This window comes from Odocoileus virginianus, chromosome 28 (assembly GCF_023699985.2).
Source record: "Odocoileus virginianus isolate 20LAN1187 ecotype Illinois chromosome 28, Ovbor_1.2, whole genome shotgun sequence".
NCBI lineage: Eukaryota > Metazoa > Chordata > Mammalia > Artiodactyla > Cervidae > Odocoileus > Odocoileus virginianus.
This window is the reverse complement of record NC_069701.1, coordinates 33,445,553-33,455,109: the sequence shown is the minus strand read 5'-3', so window position 1 is coordinate 33,455,109 and position 9,557 is coordinate 33,445,553. Positions and strand designations below refer to the sequence as shown.

Below are 9,557 nucleotides of genomic sequence, written 5' to 3'. Positions count from 1 at the left end.
CTAATATCTGCCATCTGACCCACTACCTAAAGCCAGTCATATGTCCCTGGGCTGCCCTTGAAACGTTCACTTTGCCATTTGACTGCTTTTCCTCCTAGCAATCAACTCTCCAATGAGGACAGCAATGAGCCTCTCATGAAGTGACTGGAAGACCACACAATATCACGGAAGTCTAGCATGGTCCCTAATATTCATTTTTATGATGTTCTTAGCAGTTTTTTCTCCAATTTGGCAAGTTTCCCATACTCTTAGATGTCCATGCTGTTCATTTTGGTTTTCCAGCTGAGCCTCAAGGAAGAGATTGCAGTAGAATTCTCTGTATTCTGAAAGTTTTCAACATCTACTCCCCAAGGACACTGATGGAGGTAAACATTTTCGAGAGGTTTGTATTTTTATCAAATCAATTAGTGGCCTAGGGAACAATTTAGGTCATTCAGAGCATATATAACTAGACCCTTCTGCTCTTCACTATATGCTAAGAACCAATTTTTCCCTGAGAACTTGGAGCCAGAAAAGAAGCATGAAGTGGCTTGGGCTGCTCCTGCTGGTGGCCCTCTCAGAGTGCATAGTTATGTAAGTATGGGGACTGTAAGCTGCATCATCTTCCTTTCTGGGATTTTTCTTTTCATCTGATTATTCTTCCACCCATCAGGTTTAGATGGAAAGGAATATTTCCCTGACAGTCTTAAAGTTCAACTCTTACTTATTGATAAGTACCTTGCTATAGGGACTGTGGGTCCCAAGGGTCATGGCATAGAGTTGCACGGTTGCACAACTCTTGGGGCCCAGACGTGTGACCTATTGAAAATGGAACTCCTTGCAATTGTTCAGTGCACAGCCTATGCAGATGTAGGTATGGTCCTGTGGAATAGCCCTTTTCTGAAGTTTTTTCTAGATCTCTTCTCTGTTCTCTCTCTATTTCAGTGTGTATTTGTCTATATCTGCATCTCTGTATCTCTCTCATTTATCTCTTCATCTCTTTGGAAGTCTCTGTGCCTGCAGATAACTCTGTTGTTTTCCCTGACTTTTAATTTTTCAATTTTAACTCTTCTTTGCCCTTGAGCCTCTTAATGTCCCGAATATTTTCCCTATCTCTTGGATTCTGCTTTCAACCCTCTCTTCTCTTTCAACATGGAGAAAGATTGGGAGAGCTACTTATACAAGGTTTTACATCTGACAAGCAGTGTGACCACAGCCAACTCACAAACTTCCTGTATTTCAAATTCCTTCCCTGGAAAAACTGTATAATAATCCCCCTTCTACCTCCATCCCTGAGCATCTTTGAGAAGGATACAGTGGGAATGCAACAGCAATGCTAATGGCTGTCATTGTTGAGACTTCCTATTTATCAGGTACCTTATATCCATCACTTCACTTATTCCCAAAATATTCTATTTGGAGAGTGGGAATTATTACATTCCACCATTTTACCGAGGGAGAGACAGACCCCACATGGTCATATGGCTTACCCACCATTACAAAACAGAACCTTTATTCAAACCTATGTCTTTGCCATGGTACATGCATAAAATTCTGATAACAAGGTGACTCATAAAAATGACTGGAAAATACACAGTTCCATTACAATGCCAGTTATACCTTAACACTGACAGCTAATTGTAGCTTCTTTGTTTTCTTTGCCAAATGATCGGTGAAAGACTACCTCTAATGAAAGTGAAGATCACGTGAAAAACCCTCAGTAAAAAAAAAAACAAAAACACTTGCTGAACAATTTCCTGAAGGAACGTACTTATAGACTGTCCCAGATTTCTTCTCGTGGCTTGAATATAACTACTCACCCCCTGAGAAACATTGAGGATGTGAGTATTTTGGGAGGATGGTGCTCCACAGACGCCCCCTGGTGCTCTAGCCTAGCACCGGGGCTCATCTGGAGGTGCCAGGTGGGATGTTGGGGTTGGGGCTCCTACAGTAGGCAGAAACAGTGGGAAACAGGGACCCCACCCAGAGGAGAAGGCACTCTCGTCTTCAGCTCTTGGTCTTGGTGACTGGGCCCAGAAATTAGGTGGCAGGTAAATATCCATTTCTGTGTCAAAGATGTGTCATTAGTTTGAGGGAGATTGTTCCTTCTGAAATAAGTGAGTCAGTCAGTTACAGATGAAGAGTGAACCATCACTGATCAAATGGTAGAACCAACAACGACAAAGCAATTGTGAATCCCCAGGCAGAGGAATTCAGTTTCCACAGAAGCAAGAACCACAGCTGTAAAAAGTTACTGAACCCATAATCCATGTAAGGCCATAAGAATCTAACACAGTGGTCACTATTTTTAGATTAGAAAAAGGGCATATTTTGTCTTCAAGAATGCTCATGCTGGCCTGAGAGATAGGCAGAGAGTAAATACATTTCAAATGAAAGGATCACCTGTGTAATGTTGATTGGATGTGGTCTGAGTTTAGAGGGAGTGGCTGAGGTTGATCAAGAAGGACCTCCTGGAGAAGGGGGTGTTGGGTTTGAAGAGACTACAGAGCTTCTCAAATGAAGGCACCAGGACTTCCCTGGGTGTCCAGTGGTCCTGGAGGTCCAGTGGTTATGCCTCTGTGCTTCCAATGCAGGAGGTACCACTTCAACGCCTGGTCATAGAGTCAATATCCTGCATACCATGCAGCACAGGAAAAATATATCAAATGCAGGCACCTCTGTGACCAAAGGCAGTGAGCTGCACGGTGGTTAGAAAGTGATCTCAAGAGATATGTGACACCTAGAGGGAGGCAACAGTGTGGGAATACAGGGTAACCAGTTCTGCACTAACCTACTCCCTCCTTTTCCCTGTAGATGGTCTATGTGGGTAACATCACCATTGGAACACCCCCTCAGGAATTCCAGGTTGTCTTTGACACAGGCTCATCTGACTTGTGGGTGCCCTCCGTCTTTTGCACCAGCCCAACCTGTTGTGAGTACAGACAACCCATACACGGACCATCCTTCACTTGCCCTGCCAATGTTTTCCACCCTTGGCAACTGATGACACTTATCTCTTGTGTATGCAGCTACACGTGTTAGGTTCAGACATCTAGAGTCTTCTACCTTCTAGCCTACCAGAAAGACTTTCAGGATCGAATATTGTTCTGGAAGGATGAAGGAAGTTGTTGCTCATGACACAATTCGAGTAACAGTGTAACAAATGCTGAGTCATGACTGGCTATGGAGTGACCACTGCTTGCAAAACAAATGTAGGACCTTCTGGGAGGACACTTCCTAGCCTAACTCCCATAGGTAATCACCATCTTACCCACAGGATCCTGTCCCTGGGGAGGCAGTGCCCATGGTGACACATGAGTACACAGATTAGCTAACCCAGAGAGTGGCTTGAGATGGGGACTTGCAGCTTCTCTGCCCATGAGCAGTTCAAGGTTCATTTTGCTGGGAGTGAGAAGAGGGGGTAAAAGCACCCACTTTTTTTTTTATTAGTTGGAGGCTAATTACTTTACAATATTGTAGTGGTTTTTGTCATACATTGATATGAATCAGCCATGGATATACATGTATTCCCCATCCTGGTCCTCCCTCCCACCTCCCTCTCCACCCGATCCCTCTGGGTCTTCCCAGTGCACCAGGTCCGAGCACCTATCTCATGTATCCAACCTGGGCTGGTGATCTGTTTCACCCTAGATAATATACTTGTTTTGATGCTGTTCTCTTGAAACATCCCACCCTCGCCTTCTCCCACAGAGTCCAAAATTCTGTTCTATACATCTGTGTCTCTTTTTCTGTTTTGCATATAGGGTTATCATTACCATCTTTCTAAATTCCATATATATGTGTTAGTATACTGTAATGGTCTTTATCTTTCTGGCTTACTTCACTCTGTATAATGGGCTCCAGTTTCATCCATCTCATTAGAACTGACTCAAATGAATTCTTTTTAATGGCTGAGTAATATTCCATGGTGTATATGTACTACAGCTTCCTTACCCATTCGTCTGCTGATGGGCATCTAGGTTGCTTCCATGTCCTGGCTATGATAAACAGTGCTGCGATGAACATTGGGGTGTACGTGTCTCTTTCAGATCTGGTTTCCTCGGTGTGTATGCCCAGAAGTGGGATTGCTGGGTCATATGGCAGTTCTATTTCCAGTTTTTTAAGGAATCTCCACACTGTTTTCCGTAGCGGCTATACTAGTTTGCATTCCCACCAACACTGTAAGAGGGTTCCCTTTTCTCCACACCCTCTCCAGCATTTATTGCTTGTAGACTTTTGGATAGCAGCCATCCTGACTGGCGTGTAATGGTGCCTCATTGTGGTTTTGATTTGCATTTCTCTGATAATGAGTGATGTTGAGCATCTTTTCATGTGTTTTTTAGCCATCCGTATGTCTTCCTTAGAGAAATGTCTGTTTAGTTCTTTGGCCCATTTTTTGATTGGGTCATTTATTTTTCTGGAGTTGAGCTGGAGGAGTTGAAAAGCACCCAGTTTTATATTCTCAGACTGTTCCAGGCACTTTCAGGTGATAACTGGTTTAGCTCTGCAACAACCCCACATAGCAGTTACTCTGATTAGCTCATGAGACATATGAGGAAACTGAGGTGCAGACAGCAAGGGCCTTGCTGAGGTCACACATATGGTAAACGATGGAGCTAGGCTGGTTTTTCAGGACTGCAGTTGCTGTGGGGTGTTTGGGGGCAGGATAAAACTGATCTAGGGACCCTGGGGGCAGTCAAGGGCTTCAGGTATCCAGGCTGGGAAACTGGAGGCCAGAGATGTCAGGGGACCTGATAAATGATTTCTCACTCTAGAGGACCCTTGAGAGTCTAATAAGCCTATGGCCTGCCTCCCCAAAGTAGTTGAGTAGTTCTCTCCTCTCTCTCTTTCTCTCTCAAACACACTCACACAATTACACACATATCCCCAAAAGTGAATTTCCCAGGCAGTAATTTCATAGATCCCTGCAAGCAAGATTGTATTTTCGGCTTCTGTCTTCCTGGACAGATGCAGAATCCACAGTACCTTACAGAGAATGCAGTCCATTCCTGTCATAGGTCACAGTGATGCCAAAGAGAAGGCTACCTTGCTTTCGGCTCATTTTTGTCCACAAGGGGGCACCAATGGGTCCTGGCCTGACTCTTGGTTGCCCCTCCTGTACAGAAGCCACGAGGCCAATTTGACTTACTCAGGTGGTGTCTTTCAGAGGGGCAGATGTTTTAAAATTCACAGTCTCTCACAAATGGAACCCAAATTCCCCTCCCAGCTTGGTCTAACCGCCTGAGGTCCACCGAAGACACAGCCCAGCTTCAATTCTTCTCTGAGGATCTAATGGCAATGCACCCCAGCCAAGTCCTAGCCCCACTTCACGTATCTGTAAGTGGGAACACTCTTCTCTCCCAAAGATTGGGGATCTTGTAAGTACTGACCAGCCGTTCGGTCTAAGCGTGGCAGAATACGGGTTTGAGGGTGTATCTTTTGATGGCGTCTTGGGCTTGAGCTACCCCAACATATCTTTCATTGGAGGCATCCCCATCTTTGACAACCTGAAGAATCAAGGTGCCATTTCTGAGCCTGTCTTTGCCTTCTACTTGAGCAAGTAAGTCTGAGATGGACAATCCCTTTCTCCAAATTAGCTGTAAGATGCTTTCAGTTGCACAAAAATTATAGAACACTTGATAAAGAAGTATCCTGAGAGATAATCTAACCCAGGACAACTGGCCCAGGGCCCTACCTGGAATCACCACTGGTTTTTATAAATAATGTTTTATTGGAACATAACCATGCTCCTGGGCTCAAGACCAGTAACTTGGTCTAGGGGATGAGTGAGGAGGAAGACTAATGGAAGGCAACAGGAAACAAGTTGGAGGAAAAGGCAATAGGATTTGCTTATGAATTTGATAAGGAAGGAAGGAGAAGGATGGTGGATAACTTTCCTTCCTCATTAGCATTTCACTGGGAGCCCAGGACCAGCTATCAGATTTGCAGGTGCCTGTGAAAAATGAAAGTGTGGGCCACAAAACAAAAGTGTGGGACCCCTTGTCAAGAAATATTAGGCATTTCAAGACAGGAAGAGCAGGGATGGAGGGCCCTTCTGAGTGTGGGGCCCTTTGGACAGTAGAGGTCACAGGCCAGCAGAGCCAACTCTGGGAGACCTGAACCCACACTGTTAGCACTCCCAGGCCTTGATTTCCCTGAAAATTGACAAGCTGGACAAGGGGAAAGCAAAACCACTTCAGAACCCTATCCTGTGAGGGAATCTGAGTACTCAGATAGCAGGAGGTCCAGGGCCTCTTCAGAAGACATAGTGGTTGGAACCCAGCCAAGTGATTCACCTTCTAACCTCCTCTGTGCCACTCACTAGCCAGTAACCGACCTCAGTGTGGTTCTCAACCGCTCCTAGACTCTATTTCTGCATCTGTAGATTGGGACCTTATTAGGGCCTTGATGGGTAGACAAGCACAGCTCTCAGACAGTCCTGTTGTCACTGTCCTCCAAAGATATCCCCCTCTCTTCTCTTGACAGATGCAGGGTGAAGGGCAGTGTGGTGATGTTTGGTGGGGTGGACAAAGCCTACTACCAGGGAGTGCTCAACAGGGTACCATTGATCCAATCGGGTGACTGGCATGTCCACATGGACCAGTAAACCTCTCCCTCTGAGGGTCAGTCCAAGTAATGCTCCCAGTACTGTACATGGACACAGGCAGACACTCACAAATGGATTCTCAGACACATAGTCACACAAACATATACACCATCCACAATGACACAGACAGACACACAGACACATGGAAACACACAAGCAGACACATATAAACATACACAGAGACACATATAAACATGCATAGCTAGTCAGAGACACAGAAGCACACACAGAGACACATACAAACACACATACAAACAAACACACAAGCACATAGATACACAAACAGCCCATGGGTTCATAATCCCCAGGCCTCCTGACCAGGGCTCTGACCAGGGTCCTCACAGGGTCCAGAGAGGTCTGTGCAGCTGGGAGAGCATTGCACCCGCTGCCCTGTGAGGCAGGGAGCACAGGTCAGAGGACTCTGCAGTGTGGTGAACAGGATCAGGGAGGATTTCACCAGCCTGGACAGCATTATAAGATGACCAACTGTTTAGGGATACCTCGGACCAAGGAAGTTCTCAGTACAGATAAATGTCAGTTTAAAAACAGGGAAAGTCCTGAGCAAATGGGGAAAACTGGTCTCCTTATGGAGAAGCTACCCAGCAGTGGAGAGAGGTTGGCTGCAGTCTTAAGACGTGAAAGCAACTAATAAAAAAGACACCCCACATCCCTGGGCACAGAGTGGGGCAGGGGCTATAACTGAGAGAATCAGAAAGGTGGGATCCAGGAGTGACCTGAGGACAAGAGGCAATAACTGATAGGATTCTGTGTGATACCTCAGACAAAAGCTGACCTGTCCTTTGGAGTTTCCGTGGGCTAGTCATGTATTTCCTGGCCAGGGTCTCAGGGTCTGAGCTGGTTGTAGGAGCAGTGATGGGAGACACCCTCTCCCACAGGAGCCCCTCTCTCCCACCACTGAGAATCTGCTGCCCTTGTGAATCTCCATCTTCACCCTGTGGTTGACCAGTTATTTACTCTCCACCAGATACAGCTCTCTGGATGTTTCTCATTCATTATTTTCACAGTCTTCATTCACTCACTAAACAGACAAGCATTGTGCATCCACTGTGTGCCAGGCACTTTAGGGAGGCAATGAGAATAAAACTCGCCCTCACATCTAAGAAGGCAGATGCACAGAAATGACACACACACATAGTGAATTGTGACTTTGGTACATGCTAGACGTGAGGAAGGGTCTACAGAGAGTGACCTAGACAGGAGACTGATAAACACCGGGGGAAAGACTTCCCTGAGTCCATGACAATTAAGCTGGAATCTGGAAGATGAGAAGAAATTTGCTAGTCAAAGGGGAGGGGACTCTTCCAGATGTGCCAAGAAGCAAGAAAATATTCATAATGATGGAAAAATCAATTAGTATAAACACAGTTAGAAATATACATTACATAATTAGCAGTGAAGGACATTAAAATGCTTAATACAACAATAATCCTTACATTCATGAAGTTGAAGAATAATGAGTATGTTGAGACATGGAAAATAGGAATGGAAAGACTTTGGGAAAAATTTAATTGTCCATCACAGAAATTTGAAACAACTTAAAGAATACTAAAATATATGTAAATGGAATCCCACAGGAAGTGAAAGACAGGAGAATAGAGAAAAGAACTTCATAATTATTGGCTGAAAAATTTCCAGATATGATGAAAGCTTTAAACCCATTAACACAGAAGCTCAATTAATTCAAGGACAAGAAATATGACAACTATACAAAGGCATATCATAATTCATTGTTTAAAAGCCAGTCCAGGTTGGATGCATGAGAAAAGTACTTGGGGCTGGTGCTCTGGGATGACTCAGAGGGATGGGATGGGGAGGAAGGTGGGAAGGGGGTTCAGGATGGGGGACACTTGTAAATCCATGGCTGATTCATGTCAATGTATGACAAAACCACTACAATACTGTAAAGTAATTAGCCTCCAACTAATAAAAATAAATGAAAAAAGAAATCAACCATAGAATGTAACCAGAAGGAAAAACAGAAATAGTAGAAGAAAAAATGAGAATGATAGCAGATTAGGCATATGAAACAGTGTTAGCCAGAGGACACTGGCACCATGTCTTAGAGTGACGAGAGAAATATAATTGATTCAGAATTTTATACCCCAAAAATACATATCAAAAACAAGATATATTTTTCTCAGACATACAACAACTATAAGACTGCATCACTGCCAACAGACCAATGTAATAAATGTTTTATAAAAGGTCTCAAGTCAGAAGGAATTTAAAAGGAAGTGGAAATCTATATCTACAGGGGTAATGAAGAGTACCCAAAATGATAAACATGTAATATATATTAAAAGGTAAATATAGGGCCTTCCCCAGTGGGCCAGTGGTTAAGGATAAGCTTTGCAATGCATGGGATGCTGGTTTGTTCCTTTGCCAGAGAACTAATATCCCACATGCCACTGAGCAACAAAGCCTGCATATCTGAAATAGAGCTTACATACTGCAAGTACTGAGCTTTCCCTCCTCAAATAGAGAGCCCCTACCACAAGGAAGATCCTGCATGCCACACTAAGACCCAACACAGCCAAAGAAAAGATAAATAAATAATTTAATAATTATTAATAATTATCATAATTAATAATGATAGACTGGCAAGTTAAAGATGCATACCATGGATCTTAAAACTACTTAGAAAACATATACAGTTAATAAAGTGACAAAGGATATAAAAGGGAATCATAAAAACTACTCAGTCACAAAGAAGTCAGGGATAAAAAGAGAAATGGAAAGAAAGAACATGGGACAAATTGAAGATAAAGAGCAAGATGATAGAATTAAACCCAACTAGAGTTAACCCCTCAGATGTGAACCCAGACTGAAGATATAACCCAGGCCCCAGACGACAGCAGATCCCCATACACTGCACTCTGCAGCTGAAACAGAGCCTGCCAGGCCCCAGGGCCCCATGTGCCTGGGCACAGAACAGCCCCAAAGGTTTACA

The 9,557-nt window shown here is 44.1% G+C and overlaps 1 pseudogene; it reads left to right on the top strand.

Annotated features, from left to right (window-relative positions):
- The first annotated feature begins 505 nt into the window (after nt 1-505).
- LOC110148776 (pregnancy-associated glycoprotein 1-like) lies at nt 506-6,586 on the top strand (annotated as a pseudogene).
- The last annotated feature ends 2,971 nt before the right edge of the window (nt 6,587-9,557 follow it).